Raw genomic sequence first — 16696 nt, forward strand, 5'->3', positions numbered from 1 at the left:
GAATTCGAAAACAAATCCAATTTTGATAAACTCCCATATCTACTGGGTGAAATTCCACAGTGTGCCATCACAGCAGCAAGATTTGTGACCTGTTGCCACAAGAAAAGGGCAACCAGTGAAGAACAAACACCATTGTAAATACAACCCATATTTATGTTTATTTATTTTAACTTGTGTGCTTTAACCATTTATACATTGCTACAACACTGTATATATATAATATGACATTTGTAATGTCTTTATTGCTTTGAAACTTCTGTATGTGTAATGTTTACTGTTAATTTTTATTGTTTATTTCACTTTTGTATATTATCTACCTCACTTGCTTTGGCAATGTTAACACATGTTTCCCATGCCAATAAAGCCCCTTGAATTGAATTGAATTGAATTGAGAGAGAGAGAGAGAGAGAGAGAGAGAGAGAGACAGAGACAGAGACAGTGAGAGACAGTGAGAGAGAGAGAGTGAGAGAGAGAGAGAGAGAGAGAGAGAGAGAGAGAGAGAGAGAGAGAGAGAGAGAGAGAGAGAGAGAGAGAGAGAGAGAGAGAGAGAGAGAGAGAGAGAGAGAGAGAGAGAAAGAAAGAGAGACAGAGACAGAGACAGAGAGACAGAGAGAGACAGAGAGAGACAGAGAGAGTGAGAAACAGACTGTGAGAGAGAGAGAGACAGAGACACAGAGCGAGAGAGACAGAGAGAGAGAGAGAGAGAGGGGGAAATACAACCCATATTTATGCTTATTTATTTTAACTTGTGTGCTTTAACCATTTGTACATTGTTACAACACTGTATATATATAATATAACATTTGTAATGTCTTTATTGTTTTGAAACTTCTGTATGTGTAATGTTTACTGTTAATTTGTATTGTTTATTTCACTTTTGTATAATATCTACCTCACTTGCTTTGGCAATGTTAACACATGTTTCCCATGCCAATAAAGCCCCTTGAATTGAATTGAATTGAGAGACAGAGAGAGAGAGCGAGAAACAGACAGTGAGAGAGAGAGAGAGAGAGAGAGAGAGAGAGAGAGAGAGAGAGAGAGAGAGAGAGAGAGAGAGAGAGAGAGAGACAGAGAGACAGAGAGACAGAGAGAGAGAGAGTGTGTACAATACAGTATGCAGACAGTACAGGTGCATCCAAGCTGGGACCAAGAGACAGCTTCTATCTCCAGGCCATCAGACTATAAAATAGTCAAAAACTAGCCGGCCTCCGCCCAGTGCTCTGCCCTGAACTTTAGTCACTGTTACTAGCCGGCTACCACCTGGTACTCTACCCTGCACCTTAGAGACTGCTGTCCTTTGTACATAGAGTCATTGAACACTGGTCACTTGAATAATGTTTAGATACTGTTTTACCCACTTCATATGTATATAGTGTAGTCTAGTCAATGTTCATCCTATATAACTACCGCTGTACACACCTTTTCTATGCATATACTGTCCATAACGTCTATACACACCATCATATACTGTCCATAACGTCTATACACACCATCATATACTGTCCATAACGTCTATACACACCATCATATACAGTCCATAACGTCTATACACACCATCATATACTGTCCATAACGTCTATACACACCATCATATACTGTCCATAACGTCTATACACACCATCATAGACTGTCCATAACGTCTATACACACCATTATATACTGTCCATAACGTCTATACACACCATCATATACTGTCCACAATGTCTATACACACCATCATATACTGTCCATATAGATTTATATTCCAGCCTCTGACATTGCTCGTTCTAAAGTTCTATATTTCTTAATTCCATTATTTTTATTTTGTGAATTTGTGTGTATTGTTTTGTATTGTAAGGTATTACTGTACTGTTGAAGCTAGAAACATAAGCGAGAGAAGGAGAGCGTATTGGGGTAACAGAGAGTGTTGTGTTAAGCAGAAGATGGACCTGCCATGATGGGGAGTCTGAGAGACTCTGAGATGGGTCTACACTTTGTGGAGGCCAGCATAATGCTTGTGTGTGTGTGTGTGTGTGTCTTTAGTAAGTCTACTGTATGGTTATGAAGTTCGGTAGTAGGAGATACAGACCTGTGGTTGAACAGACAGCTAGTAGTGACTGTTATGAAACGTCAGGGTCACTGGAAAACAAGCAGGAAGTGGGCCTAAAGTGTTCAACCAATTGTATCAATCAACACAGGAAATGGTGGCCAGTGCTGACACTTAGCAACAGGCTGTGATGCTACCACCTAGCAACAGGCTGTGATGCTGTGGACTTGACAGTGGTCCTAAATGGCTCCACAGAGTGATAAATATCTGCTATGCTTGAGTGCCACAGGTCTAAAGACAAAACCGCAGACAATCCCTTGTTTCCACTAGCCCTTTGATAAATCACTCAGGGCTAAAGTACTACCAGTTTGTCCCATCTCTCTCTCTTTCTCCCTTCTCGCAAGAACTCAGAGTCTAGACTAGACTACCTCACGAACGCCACTCTATCAAGGCAAACACAAGCATACTGGATAGACAGCATCAGCTAATTCCCACCCTCTGCCAGATATAAAACGTTTTACATGTTCACATTTTAGTCATTTCGCAGAAGCTCTAATCCAGAGCGATTTACAAATGAGTGAATTCATATTAAAGGGCATGTGACGTGTGACTGGACGTCGGGAAGCAAGTTCAGGGAGTGAATCATTTAATAAATAAATTAAGCCATAATACCAAAGGGAGTGAAATATAGGGAAGGTAATCAGGGAGGTGATGGAGTCCAGGTGAATCTGATGACGTGCTGGTGTGCGTAACGATGATGACAGATGTGCCCCATAACAAGCAGCCTGGTGACATAGATGCCGGAGAGGGAGCACACGTGACAGTACCCCCTCCCCGACGCGCAGCTCCAGCCTGAGGACGCCAACCAAAATGACGATCCCGGGGATCAGGAGCAGACCGGTCACCTCTGCTAAGGCGCGGGAACCTGTCGATCTGGCTGAAGCCCGGGAGCATGACAACCTAGAGCGCTGAAGAGAGAGCATACGTGACAGTATCCCCTCACTGGTGCGTTCGAACCCGCCGAGGCATGAGAATCCGACAAACCGGCTGAGGCCTCCCAGGTAGCTCCAGTTCTGACACTCGGACCTGACATCACCTCCAACACAAAAAAACTCCCTGATGCTTCCCTTTGGTGAGGCGTCATTCTGTAACGTGTGTGCTGGGAGTCGGGGAGCAAGTTCAGGGAGTGAATAATTGAATAAATAAATTCAACCATAATACAAAACAAGAAACATTAACACCGCACAGACATGAAACTGAAACAGAAACAATGACGCCTGGGGAAGGAATCAAAGGGAGTGTCACAACCTGACCATAGTAAGCTGTTGTTCTCTGTGTTGGTTGGGGCGTGATAGTGACTAGGGTGGGTCATCTAGGTGTTTGTATGTCTATGTTGGCCTGATATGGTTCCCAATCAGAGACAGCTGTTTATCGTTGTCTCTGATTGGGGATCATATTTAGATAGCCATTTTCCCCATTGTTAGTTGTGGGATCTTGTCTACAGTAAGTTGCCTTTGTGCACTCCAGTAGCTTCACGTTTCGTTTGTTCTTTATTGTTTTGTTTAGTGAGTTTCTCTTTATTAAAATGATGTGGAACTCTATGTACGCTGCGCCTTGGTCTCATCATTACGACGATCGTGACAGGGAGTGACATATAAAGGGAAGGAAATCAAGGAGGTGATGGATTCCAGGTGAGTGTCATGAGGCGCTGATGCGCATAACGATGGTGACAGGTGTGCGCCATAACGAGCAGCCTGGTGACCTAGAGGCCGGAGAGGGAGCACGTGACAGGGCAATTCTGCCACTTTTCAACGTTATATTCATTAACTCTAGCGCCATACCACTGTCTGCATATGTGAAAACAGCACGTTTCTATTATCCGTGGTTAAAAAAGAGAAGAAGAAAGGTCCTAGAAAATGCTTCTCTGTGACATCACAGGGTAGGATTAAAAGGAAGAAAAACTGTGATTTTCAGAACTTGCAACGAGTTTCTAGCCGTGGGACGTATTTAAGATACATTTTCAACCATTAAGTGAAGTGATGCAAACAAATGCAACGAGGCGTGGAAAAATACCCTGTTGATTACTCCAAATGGGACGTAATGTGTGACAGGGCCACTTAACGGCACAATACAAGAGCTATTTAGGCTAATCTACCGAACCACTGAATTCAATAGTGAATTTGGAACCTAGGAATGAATAAATAGCACATACTGATTCACAGACAAAAAAGGTCAATTTAATGACAAAACATTTCCTAGAAGTTATGCAGTTATGCAATAGTTTAAAGATGAGAATCACTTGAAACTGGATTGATGCTTTTCTAACATGTTTGACTACAGGGATAATTCTTAGCAAGTGTAACAATGCACTCTTTTTTTTTTTTTTTACAGCATTCCTTCAAATCTAGCATCCGCTCATTCCTGTTTATGTTAACAATGAAAGCGCGTTGTAAAGAGTGACGCTCGTTCTCAATATCGTCTTTTCAGTGCGTGAGCTTTGTCACTAGCATTTACCTCCAGAGCTTAGGAGTCTTTATCCGATGAATGTGGCGCATGTAACCAAGGACACACTGGCTTATTCATAATAACACGTGTGTGTGTGTGTGTGTGTGTGTGTGTGTGTGTGTGTGTGTGTGTGTGTGTGTGTGTGTGTGAGTGAACTAGAGACTGCCTTAGACAAATATCTATTTTAGAGTCTAGAAATGCTATCCTTATTGATTTCAGGGGTCAATGCTGTCCCTGAAAAAGGGAGTGTGAAGAGATGAATGTCCTTGATGAACGATGTATTCATCAGAAGAGCACGTCTGTGTGGTCTCTCTTCCTCTCTCTCCTCATTTTTTCTCCCCCGTCGTAACTCATTTTTTCTCCCACCGTCGTAACTCATTTTTTCTCCCCCGTCGTAACAAATTTTTTCTCCCCCGTCGTAACTCATTTTTTCTCCCCCGTCGTAACTCATTTTTTCTCCCCCGTCGTAACTCATTTTTTCTCCCCCGTCGTAACTCATTTTTTCTCCCCCGTCGTAACTCATTTTTTCTCCCCCGTCGTAACTCATTTTTTCTCCCCCGTCGTAACTCATTTTTTCTCCCCCGTTGTAACTCATTTTTTCTCCCCCGTCGTAACTCATTTTGTTTCCCCCGTCGTAACTCATTTTTTCTCCCCCGTCGTAACTCATTTGCTGCTCTCCATCCATTACCTTTGACTGACTAGTTCTTTGTAATGTGCACTGCGCAGAGTTCATAAACACAGTGTACCTCTTTAAAACAGGCCAGTATTTACATGTAGAAGATGCTATTCTCCAGAGTGATGTACAGTCAGTATTGTAGTGTAAGGATAGGTGAGTGCCGACACTACAGCTATGAAGCTGTATTGGTTTTCTATCCTTGTAGTATGCTGTAGCATTAGCCACTAGCGCTAGCATGTGATCCCACACTATAGCCTAGCCATTGACCAGACACAGCCTTAAGGCTTCCGCATGTTTCGGTTCTGCTGGCGCCTAGCCGAACTCACTTAGGCGAACCGAACGAGTGCGCTCGCATACCTTTGACCTTCGCTTGAAAATACATTCGCAATGGTACTGTTTCTCCATCTTGAGACACCGTAGCATGATGGCGCCGATAGAGATGGCAGCTTCGCTTCTCGTCCTTTGTAAACTGTGCAGTTTTATGTTTTTTTTAGGTATTATTTCTTACATTGTTAGCCCAAAAACCTTAAGTGTTATTACATACAGCCGGGAAGAACTATTGGATATCAGAGAGACGTCAACTTACCAGCACAACCAGCACTACGACCAGGAATACCACTTCCCAAAGTGGATCCTTTGTCTGCACCTCGCAGGGCATTTGAACTGATTCCAGAGGCCGACCCAAAACAATGCCGCCGGAAGAGAGGGTGCCAGAGTGGTCTTCTAGTGATGCTTCGGATGCACACACACCACCCACCACTTCCGAGTATATTACTTGCTAGTCCCTAGTTAACAAAGTAGACGAAGTCAGGGCTTTCCAAAGAGATATCCGGGATTGTAACATACTCTGTTTCACGGAAACATGGCTAGCTGGGGACATGCTGTCGGAGTCCGTACAGCCAATGGGATTTTCAGTGCATCGCGCCGACAGGAATAAACATCTCTCTGGTAAGATGAAGGGCGGGGGTGTATGTTTCATAATTAACAACTCATGGTGTAACTGTAACAACATACAATAACTTTTGTTCACCTGACTTAGAATTCCTCACAATCATATGCCGACCGTATTATCTCCCAAGAGAACTCTCCTCGGTTATCGTCACAGCCGTGTATATATCCCCCCGCAAGCGGATACCAAGAAGGCCTCCAAGGAACTTCACTGGACTTTATGCAAACTGGAAACCATATCCTGAGGCTGCATTTATTGAAGCTGGGGATTTTAACAAAGCTAATTTGAGAACAAGGCTACCTAAATTCTAACAGCATATCGAATGCAGTACACGAGTGAGTAACACGCTTGACCATTGCTACTCTAACTTCCGCGATGCATACAAGGCCCTAACCCGCCCTCCTTTTGGAATGTCCAACCGTGACTCCATCTTGTTGCTCCCCTACTAAAGGCAGAAACTAAAAGAGGAAGCACCCATGCTTAGGTCTATCCAATTCAAGTTATTCCCGCCGTAAGGCAATCAAACAAGCAAAGCGTCAGTATAGAGACAAAGCGGAGTCGCATTTCAACGGCTCAAACACGAGACTTATGTGGCAGGTTCTACAGACAATCACGGATTACAAAAAGAAAACCAGCCCTGTCGTGGACATCGACTTCTTGCTTCCAGACAAATGAAACAACTTCTTTGCACGCTTTGAGGACAATACAGTGCCACCCACGCAGCCCGCTAACAAAGACTGTGGGCTCTCTTTCTCCGTGGCCGACGTGAGTAAAACATTTAAACGTGTTAACCCTCACAAGGCTGCCGGCCTAGATGGCATCCCTAGTTGCATCCTCAGAGGATGCTCAGACCAGCTGGCTGGTGTGTTTACGGACATATTCAATCTCTCCCTATCCCAGTCTGCTGTCCCCACATGCTTCAAGATGGCCAACATTGTTCCTGTTCCAAAGAAAGCTAAGGTAACTGAACTAAATGAATATCGCCCTGTAGCACTCACTTCTGTCATCATGAAGTGCTTTGAGAGACTAGTCAAGGATCATTTCACCTCCACCCTACCTGTCACCCTAGACCCACTCCAATTTGCTACCGCCCCAATAGGTCCACAGACGATGCAATCGCCATCACACTGCACACTGCCCTATCCCATCTGGACAAGAGGAATACCTATGTAAGAATGCTGTTCATTGACTACAGCTCAGCATTCAACACCATAGTACCGTCCAAACTCATCATTAAGCTTGAGATCCTGGGTCTCGACCCCACCCTGTGCAACTGGGTCCTGGTGGTGGAGGTAGAAAACAACATCTCCACCCCGCTGATCCTCAACACTGGGGCCCCACAAGGGTGCATTCTCAGCGCCCTCCTATACTCCCTGTTCACCAACAACTGTCCAACTCAATCATCAAGTTTGCAGACGACACTACAGTGGTAGGCTTGATTACCAACAACGATGAGACAGGCTACAAGGAAGAGGTGAGGGCCCTAGGAGTGTGGTGTCAGGAAAATAACCTCTCACTCAATGTCAGCAAAACAAAAGAGATGATCGTGGACTTCAGGAAACAGCAAAGGGAGCACCCCTCTAACCACATCGACGAGACAGCAGTGGAGAAGGTGGAAAGTTTTAAGTTCCTCGGTGTACATATCACTGATAAATTTAAATGGTCCACGCACACAGACAGTGTCGTGAAGAAGGCGCAACAGCGCCTCTTCAACCTCAGGAGGCTGAAAAAATGTGGCTTGTCACCGAAAACCCTCACTAACTTTTACAGGTGCACAATTGAGAGCATCCTGTCGCGCTGTATCACCGCCTGGTACGGCAACTGTACCGTCCACAACAGCAGGGCTCTCCAGAGGGTGGTGCGGTCTGCACAACGTATCACCGGTGGCAAACTACCTGCCCTCCAGGACACTTACAGCACCCGATGTCACAGGAAGGCCAAAAAGATAATAAAGGGCAATAACCACCCGATCCACTGCCTGTTCACCTTGCTTCCATCCAGAAGGAGAGGTCAGTACAGGTGCATTTAAGCTGGGAGAGAGAGATTGAAAAACAGCTTCTATCTCAAGGCCATCAGGCTGCCTACCTATAGACTTGATATCATTGGCCACTTTAATAAATGGAACACTAGTCACTTTATTGCCACTTTAAGAATGTTTACATATCTCGCATTACTCATCTCATATGTATATACTGTATACTGTATCCTTCACTATCTATTATTTACTACCTATTGCATCTTAGCCGTTCTGTCACTGCTCATCCATACATGTTATACTTATATATTCTTATCCCATTCCTTTACTAGATTGTGTGTATTAAGTTTTGTTGTGGAATTTGTTGGATATTAGGTTTTGTTGTGGAATTTGTTAGATATTAGGTTTTGTTGTGGAATTTGTTGGATATTAGGTTTTGTTGTGAAATTGTTAGATATTAGGTTTTGTTGTGAAATTGTTAGATATTAGGTTTTGTTGTGGAATATGTTAGATATTAGGTTTTGTTGTGGAATTTGTTAGTTATTAGGTTTTGTTGTGAAATTGTTAGATATTAGGTTTTGTTGTGAAATTGTTAGATATTAGGTTTTGTTGTGGAAATTGTTAGATATTAGGTTTTGTTGTGAAATTGTTAGATATTAGGTTTTGTTGTGGAATTTGTTGGATATTAGATTTTGTTGAGAAATTCTTTAGATATTAGGTTTTGTTGTGGAATTTGTTAGATATTAGGTTTTGTTGTGGAATTTGTTAGATATTAGGTTTTGTTGTGGAATTTGTTAGATATTAGGTTTTGTTGTGGAATTTGTTAGACATTACCTGTTAGATACTGCTGTACTGTTCTAGAAGCATAAGTATTTCACTACACTCGCAATAACATCTGCTAACCATGTGTATGTGACCGATAACATTTGATTTGATTTAGCCAATATATTTGACTATAAATAGCCCGAATTAATCTAAGAAAACTCAAGAAATCGAACATTAATTTTGATGTTTTTGCAGGGGAGATCTCAGTCGCGCAATTTTACATCTAACTAGGATGTTTGGTGCAGTAGTTCTCAAGTAAAAAAATGTGCATGAAAAAGTGTTGAATGACAACAAACACTTAATTGAAGAACCCCTACTGTTGACCAATCACCAAAGAAGGGATGTATTTCAAACTTCGGCTTTCCACGAGAAAAAAATGTTGTGTGCACAAACAAAACTCTTGACGAAGGCCAAAACTAACAAAAACGTCACAAAATATTGTCATAATATATGCACCAACTGTTCTGAACTGTTTGGGATGGGAAGCATGTGGACGTCTGCAGTTGGAGCCCACGGTGGAGGAAGGTAGAGAGCTACAGACGGACTCCAGTGACCACATTAAAAGATACCCAATACACAGGCCTGACAACAACCCTCTCTCCCGGAGGAGCTTTCCCATGAGCCTTTGCTCTAAGTCAGGTTGCTCCAAAGAGACGGCGGTCAGACAGCCGGAAGCGACGGCTGACACCCTGAGCCAACCAGGGCCAAACTCCCAGCAACCCCTCGGGCATTGGTCTTTCATCAGGAGTTAAGGCTTTTCTTCTTGAGCTTGCCTGCCGGCATTGGCAGGCAAAAGAGATCCACTGTTGTTGAGACTATAAAAACACTTCCCCTCAGAGTGAGGGAGGAGACAAAATGGCTGACAGTCGCTCATAAATACATAGTAAAGCAAGAAACTGGAGTAACAAATGTTTAAACATTCATGTTACACACACATCACAACTGCTGCTACCAGACTCTTATTATGATTGCTAAATACTGCAGAGTTTAAACATTTGCCCCCACAATCCCCCCCTTCCCAAACACACGTGTAAATATTGCACTATAAATTGTCTTCCTGTATTATACTTATGCCAAAAAAATAGTATATTCTACTGAGACATGACCTTTATGTTCGTATTCTTGTCTTGTGTTATTTCTTATTGTTGTTGCATTGTCCAGAAGGAACCTGCAAGTAAGCATTTCATTGGACAGTATATACCATGTGTAGCCCACATATACCTGTTTAGTGCTGATTTAAAAACCAAAACATTTTGGTTAATCAAACAGCTATTTGACCAACATCGGTTAAATTATTTGAAATCCATTTAATTTGGGTTTATTTCTGTTTCTCTAGAGATAAATAATTTCAAGCCCGAACTGTGCAATGTAGTTGGGAGTTGTAGTTTCCAACAAGCCAATATTCTACATAGTTTCGTGCAGAAAACATGGTAATTAACTACAATGACCATAATACATTGCGCGCCTACTGTCCAGAGGGCATAGATGTGTATATAATGAGGAGATGCTCATGTTTCTGCCTAACAATGGGAGTCGTTGTCCCAAAGGCAGGGAGGCAGGCGACAAGCTTAGATCCAAAATAAGCCCTTAGAAACGCATTGGGCTTATTTTGCACAGAGAAACCTCTCGCTTGTCTCTTCCTCTCTAGTGTGGGGCAGACACGGACAGGGAGAAGAGACACACATGCACTTTGAGAGGGATAGAGAGCAGTTGCTTTGCGAGGTTTCTCTACCTGGAAATACATGATCTAAGTGATTGATAGTTGGTATTCAGCAGTCATAAAAGTATGCCTTATTTACTTAGAAGAACTACTAAAATAGTGATTTTGTCAGGCAGGATAGTCAGCAGCTCTATAGAGATGAAATGATGACTTGGAATGAAATAATAAGATAATCAAATAAAACAAGATGTAATATACACAACAGCTGAAATATTTTATTAAAGCAATATGAATAAATAATGGTTAATAAGTGATAAGCAGTAATGGGACTTTTGTTTTATTTTGTGTTACAGCATTCAACCCACATAATGCATTAAATGTTTACAAAAATGATCAAAATCGAAAATTATAGTGATTATTATGATAATTTTTGTGATAATTTTTATTTTGTTTTATTTAACATTTATTTAACTAGGCAAGTCAGTTAAGAATAAATTATTATTTACAATGACGGCCAACCAAATGGCAAAATACCTCCTGTGGGGACAGGGGCTGGGATTAAACATTAAAAATACATTTAAAAAAACATATATACATAGGACATAACACACATCCCGACAAGAGAGACAACACAACACTACATAAAGACAGACCTAAGACAACAACATAGGAAGGCAGCAACACATGACACCACAGCATGATAGCAACACAACATGACAACAACATGGTAGCAACACAACATGGTAGCAACACAAAACATGGTACAAACATTATTGGGCACAGACAACAGCACGAAGGGCAAGAAGGTAGAGACAACAATACATCACGCAAAGCAGCCACAACTGTCAGTAAGAATGTCCATGATTGAGTCTTTGAATGAATAGATTGAGATCAAACTGTCCAGTTTGAGTGTATGTTTGTTTTTAACTGACAAGACCTCAAAAAGCGATTAATAAAACTTCAACCTGCAAAAAGCCGGGCTGTACAACACAGTTGTTATATTCCTGAATTAAGTGCTAGAACCTATTTTGTCACCGCTTAACATAGCATCTGTAAGGTTGAGCACACAAGGTCTGCGGAGAGTGACAGCGCGGAATTGTTTAGAGCTGACCCCTAAATGTAGGCATTATTACAGCCCACTTTGTCTACTGCAGAGGGTACACTATCTGTCTCTCTGACTGACCCTGCTATTATGGGCCTGGTGGGCCGCAGAGGGAGAGAGAGAGAGAGAGAGGGGGAGGAGAGAGAGAGAGAGAGAGAGAGAGAGAGAGAGAGAGAGAGAGAGAGAGAGAGAGAGAGAGAGAGAGAGAGAGAGAGAGAGAGAGAGAGAGAGAGAGAGAGAGAGAGAGAGAGAGAGAGAGAGAGAGAGAGAGAGAGAGAGAGAGAGAGAGAGAGAGAATCACTTCGCCTGTTCTGCTTTCTCCCAACCAGTCGCCCCACCCTACAAGCTTAACAAAGGGCAGAGGTCGTCGGCCATCTCTGACAAGCATCACCTTGGTGGGCGGCAGAGCCAGGAAGGACACATTATAAATGGGTAGCATTTAATTACATCACACCGCAGCGGTCACGACAGGAGGCAGGGGTACAGGGACACATTAGTCCTTGACAAAAGGGGTGACGTCAAGAACTGGCCATCCGCCAGTACTGACAGACAGACAGACAGACAGACAGGAATCAGAGTGAGTCTCAAAGTGAAAGCCGCCCAAGAGGGCAACAGGACTGTTAGGGATGGTGGTGCATATGGAGAGAAACAGATGGAAGGTGAGAACGAGATGGAGAGAACAAGTGATGGCGTTGGAGATGGAGAGAAACAGATGGAAGGCGGTGGAGATGGAGAAAACGAGGGATGGAGGTGGAGATGGAGAGAATGAGGGATGGAGGTGAAGATGGAGAGAATGAGGGATGGAGGTGGAGAGAACGGAGGATGGAGGTGGAGATGGAGAGAATGAGGGATGGAGGTGGAGAAAACGAGGGATGGAGGTGGAGATGGAGAGAATGAGGGATGGAGATGGAGAGAACGGGGGATGGAGGTGGAGATGGAGTGAACGAGGGATGGAGGTGGATAAAAACAGATGGAAGGCAGAAGAATATTGTGGTAAAAGGGGGAGGTGTAGGAGTAATTGGTGTGAGGGAGGAATTAAGAAAGCGTTACACACACACACCTTGGTAAGAATTTGAATACTCCAAATAACGGTATGAGGATAGGGGTTGGTTGAGATGTATAAATAAATCCTAAAAGACAGGACAATTACAGGACGCACGGGGTGTGTGTGTGTGTGTGTGTTTTTGTGTGTGTGTGTGTGTGGTATGTGAGTGTGTGCGCACACGTTTATATGTGTGTGTATACATGTTTATGCATGTGATCGTGCGAGTGCGTGTGTTCGGTTGGTCCTATCAGAGGGACACAATTACAGTGCCAGTCACTTCAACTGACAGTTACAGCAGCATCCCTGCTTTCCTGGTTCATTAGTATTCCAGCCCAGCTCCTCCTTTATTCACCGGCTCCTGTGATGGCAGTGTGTCAGCCGGCCCGGGCCGAGTGGGGACCAGAGGAGACTGCTGAGGGGAGGACGGCTCATAGTAATGGCTGGAATGGAGTCAATGGAATGGAGTCAATGTAATGATATCAACCACATGGAAACCACATGTTTCATACCACTCCATTGACTCCATTCCAGCCATTACTATGAGCCATCAGCAGCCTCCACTGGTGGGGTCAGTGAATACAGATGCATGTGTCCATTTATTCAGATTTACATTTACAGACCTGGGTTCAAATACTATTTGAAATATTACAAATACTTTGAAAGTTTGCTCAAGCCTGCCAGCTGTCCCTGATGGGCGGGCTTTGCAGTTTCGGGAGTATTCTTTTGGTCCATTAAGCAAGGCAAGCTCAATCAAACACAAATGTTTTTCTTCGATTTTTTACATGAATTTTGAGTATTTTAGCATTATTTACACTATTAAATTGATGAAAGGATGAATTTCTACCCGGCAGCTTTCTGACATCCAATATCAAAAATCCTTTTATTTACATTTACATTTAAGTCATTTAGCAGACGCTCTTATCCAGAGCGACTTATATTCTCTCCTTCCTTTTCAGTTTCTCTGAATGGGACCAGGGTTGGTTGTGTGTGTGTGTGTGTGTGTGTGTGTGTGTGTGTGTGTGTGTGTGTGTGTGTGTGTGTGTGTGTGTGTGTGTGTGTGTGTGTGTGTGTGTGTGTGTGTGTGTGTGTGTGTGTGTGTGTGTGTGTGTGTGTGTGTGTGTGTGTGTGTGTGAGAGAGAGAGAGAGAGAGACACCACACAGACGTGCTCTTCTGATAAATACTCGTTCATCAAGGACATCCATCTCTTCACACTCCCTCTTTCAGGGAAATGAATTGAAAGAAGTGAATCATACCAATCTGCCACCAATTTGGGTCAAATGATCAGCGATTTGCCTGAGCACCACTCAGTAACTCACCCTGGGCGAGATTATCAAGGAGCAACACAGTGAATATGATCAAATCAAATCAAAATGTATGCGCCGAATACAACAGGTGTAGATCTTACCGTGAAACGCTTACTTACAAGCCCTTAACTGCGCCGAATACAACAGGTGTAGATCTTACCGTGAAACGCTTACCGTTTCACGTTTTTACCGTGAAAAGCCCTTAACCAACAAAGCAGTTTTAAGAAAAATAAGAGTTGAGAAAATATTTACTAAATAAACTAAAGTTTAAAAAAAAGTAACAATAAGATATAAATAATGAGACTATATATATACAGGGGGTGCTGATACCGAGTCAATGTGTGGGGGTACAGGTTAGTCAAGGTAATTGATGTAATATGTACATGTAGGTAGGGGTAAAGTGACTGTGCATAGATAATAAACAGTGAGTAGCAGCAGCGTAAAAACATTACATTCAAGTCTTGTGACGTAAGTGACTTGTGAGGTACGGCCAAGGTCAATTTCCCCATCTCCGAGCAGACAATAAAGTTTCTATGTTTATGATATTTTACTACACTCATCTGTCTCTACAGTATCAGCATGATAGGATTGCACTACAGCCGCTTGCCCATATCCATGCAATACCAACGCGTGCTATAGCCAGAGAGACTCAACATGCAATTATACTTAGACCAATGGGAGAGTGGCATATTCTTACCCACTAGTTAAGCTATTCCCAGGAAGTAATCGTTTGTTGATTCTCCCGGCTTCAGATCACTCTGGTGCTAGCACGCTATAGCTTACCTGGAGAAGTAAGCACGACAATGGGTAATCCGTTATTAACAGCAGCAACTGTAATGGCGATGAATAGTGCTTATTGTATACAGACAGACAGACGGACAGCATCCCAAATGATCGTCCCTACTCCCTATATAGTGCCCTAATTTCTACCAGGGCTCATAGGGCTCTGGTTAATAGTTGTGCACTATATAAGGCATGGGATGCCATTTGGGACACAGCCTGTCAGAATTAGAGGGTGGGGGTAGTCCTCGTTGTCTCCTGCCTCCAGCGAGGCTCTATAAAAGACCAGAGACAGATGGGTCACTATTTTATTATTATTATTATTTTTTAAATATTTAACTAGGCAAGTCAGTTAAGAACACATTTTTATTTTACAATGACGGCCAAACCCTGGACGACACTGGGCCAATTGTGCACCGCCCTATGGGACTCCCAATCACGGCCGGATGTGATACAGTCTGGATTCGAACCAGGGACTGTAGTGACGCCTCTTGCACTGAGATGCAGTGCCTTGGACCGTTGCAAGTGGGTCAGTAGTGGCTGACACCTACTACTCCTCTATTTCCTCCCCCCATCCCCTTCTCCCCCCCCCCCCCCCCATCCAGGGAAAACAAGTGACCTCGGCCTCCCTAGTCTAGCTAAGGTCAAACCAAGACGAATAAGACTAAATGTAGCATGTCACTCTGTCACTGCCTTGACTTGTAGTATTTAGCTGACTCCCTGGATATCCCCTCTTTTTGAGTTGTTGATGAAATCTAAAATGGCCGACGTGGGAGTCAGGAATAAAGTAGGGAGACTTCTGGAAAGCTCTGACTCTGAACTAGCGTGTGTGGAGGGGTAGAGTGAGTGAGAGAAAGTCACATGACCCGAGTGTGACTTGACTTGTTGGGATGCCGGGTATGGACTGGCGAGTCAGGGGGTTAAGGTTCCTGGGTGGGCGACCAATGCCTGGCCTGGGTTAATGTATTCCTACATTACAAGAGCAGGGACTGGCGAGGTGGGGGTTGGAGGGTTCAGGGATGGGTCGGACATGACCACGTGATTGAGGAGTCATAAAGATCGCCAGTGTTCCCCAGAAAGCTATACAGGGTCCAACACACAAATGCAGGCATACTCACTCACATATGCACATGGATACATACACACAAACAGTAGTGGAATCATACATGCACGCACGCACATACACACACACAATGACATGCATACACGCACATGTACACCAAGGACTGTAGACACACACACACACATATCCCAACACACACACACACATATCCCAACACACACATCCCAACACACACACATCCCAACACACGCATGCCAACACACACACATCCCAACACACACACACACACACACCCTAACACACACATCCCAACACACACAAATCCCAACACAAACATCCCAACACACATATCTCAACACACACACATCCCAACACACACACATGCCGCTACCCTGTGACTCTCAAAGTCCCAGTTAATTTAACTCTCCCGTGAGACCAAACTCCCTGGTTTCTCTGTCGCCAACTGGGGGGTTTCTGAGCGGAGTCAGAGTTGAGGGTTCATGGAGCTGATAAAGCTCTTAAATGGCTGGCTTTTATACCACACAGCATTCCTTCACAGCATGGGCCAACACAATCCATCCCTGCCTCGTTTAGGCCTAAAAGACTAACGACTTACACTTCTAAAAACCCTTAATCTAACCACTCATACATTTAGAATAAAACGTATTACAAATAATACACACAGAGACAGACAGAAAGAATGATGGACAGAGAAAAAAGGAGAGAGAGAAAGCTCACACATTCCAAAACACACACCCCAACACACACACACACAAACACACACC

At 43.4% G+C, this 16696-nt stretch overlaps 1 protein-coding gene across 1 annotated transcript in view; it reads right to left on the reverse strand.

Annotated features, from left to right (window-relative positions):
* Positions 1–16696, reverse strand: part of ptprsa (protein tyrosine phosphatase receptor type Sa) — a 454642-nt gene that overhangs the window by 255337 nt on the left and 182609 nt on the right.

The sequence above is a fragment of the Salvelinus alpinus genome, chromosome 15, assembly GCF_045679555.1.
Source record: "Salvelinus alpinus chromosome 15, SLU_Salpinus.1, whole genome shotgun sequence".
NCBI classification, from domain to species: Eukaryota; Metazoa; Chordata; class Actinopteri; order Salmoniformes; family Salmonidae; genus Salvelinus; species Salvelinus alpinus.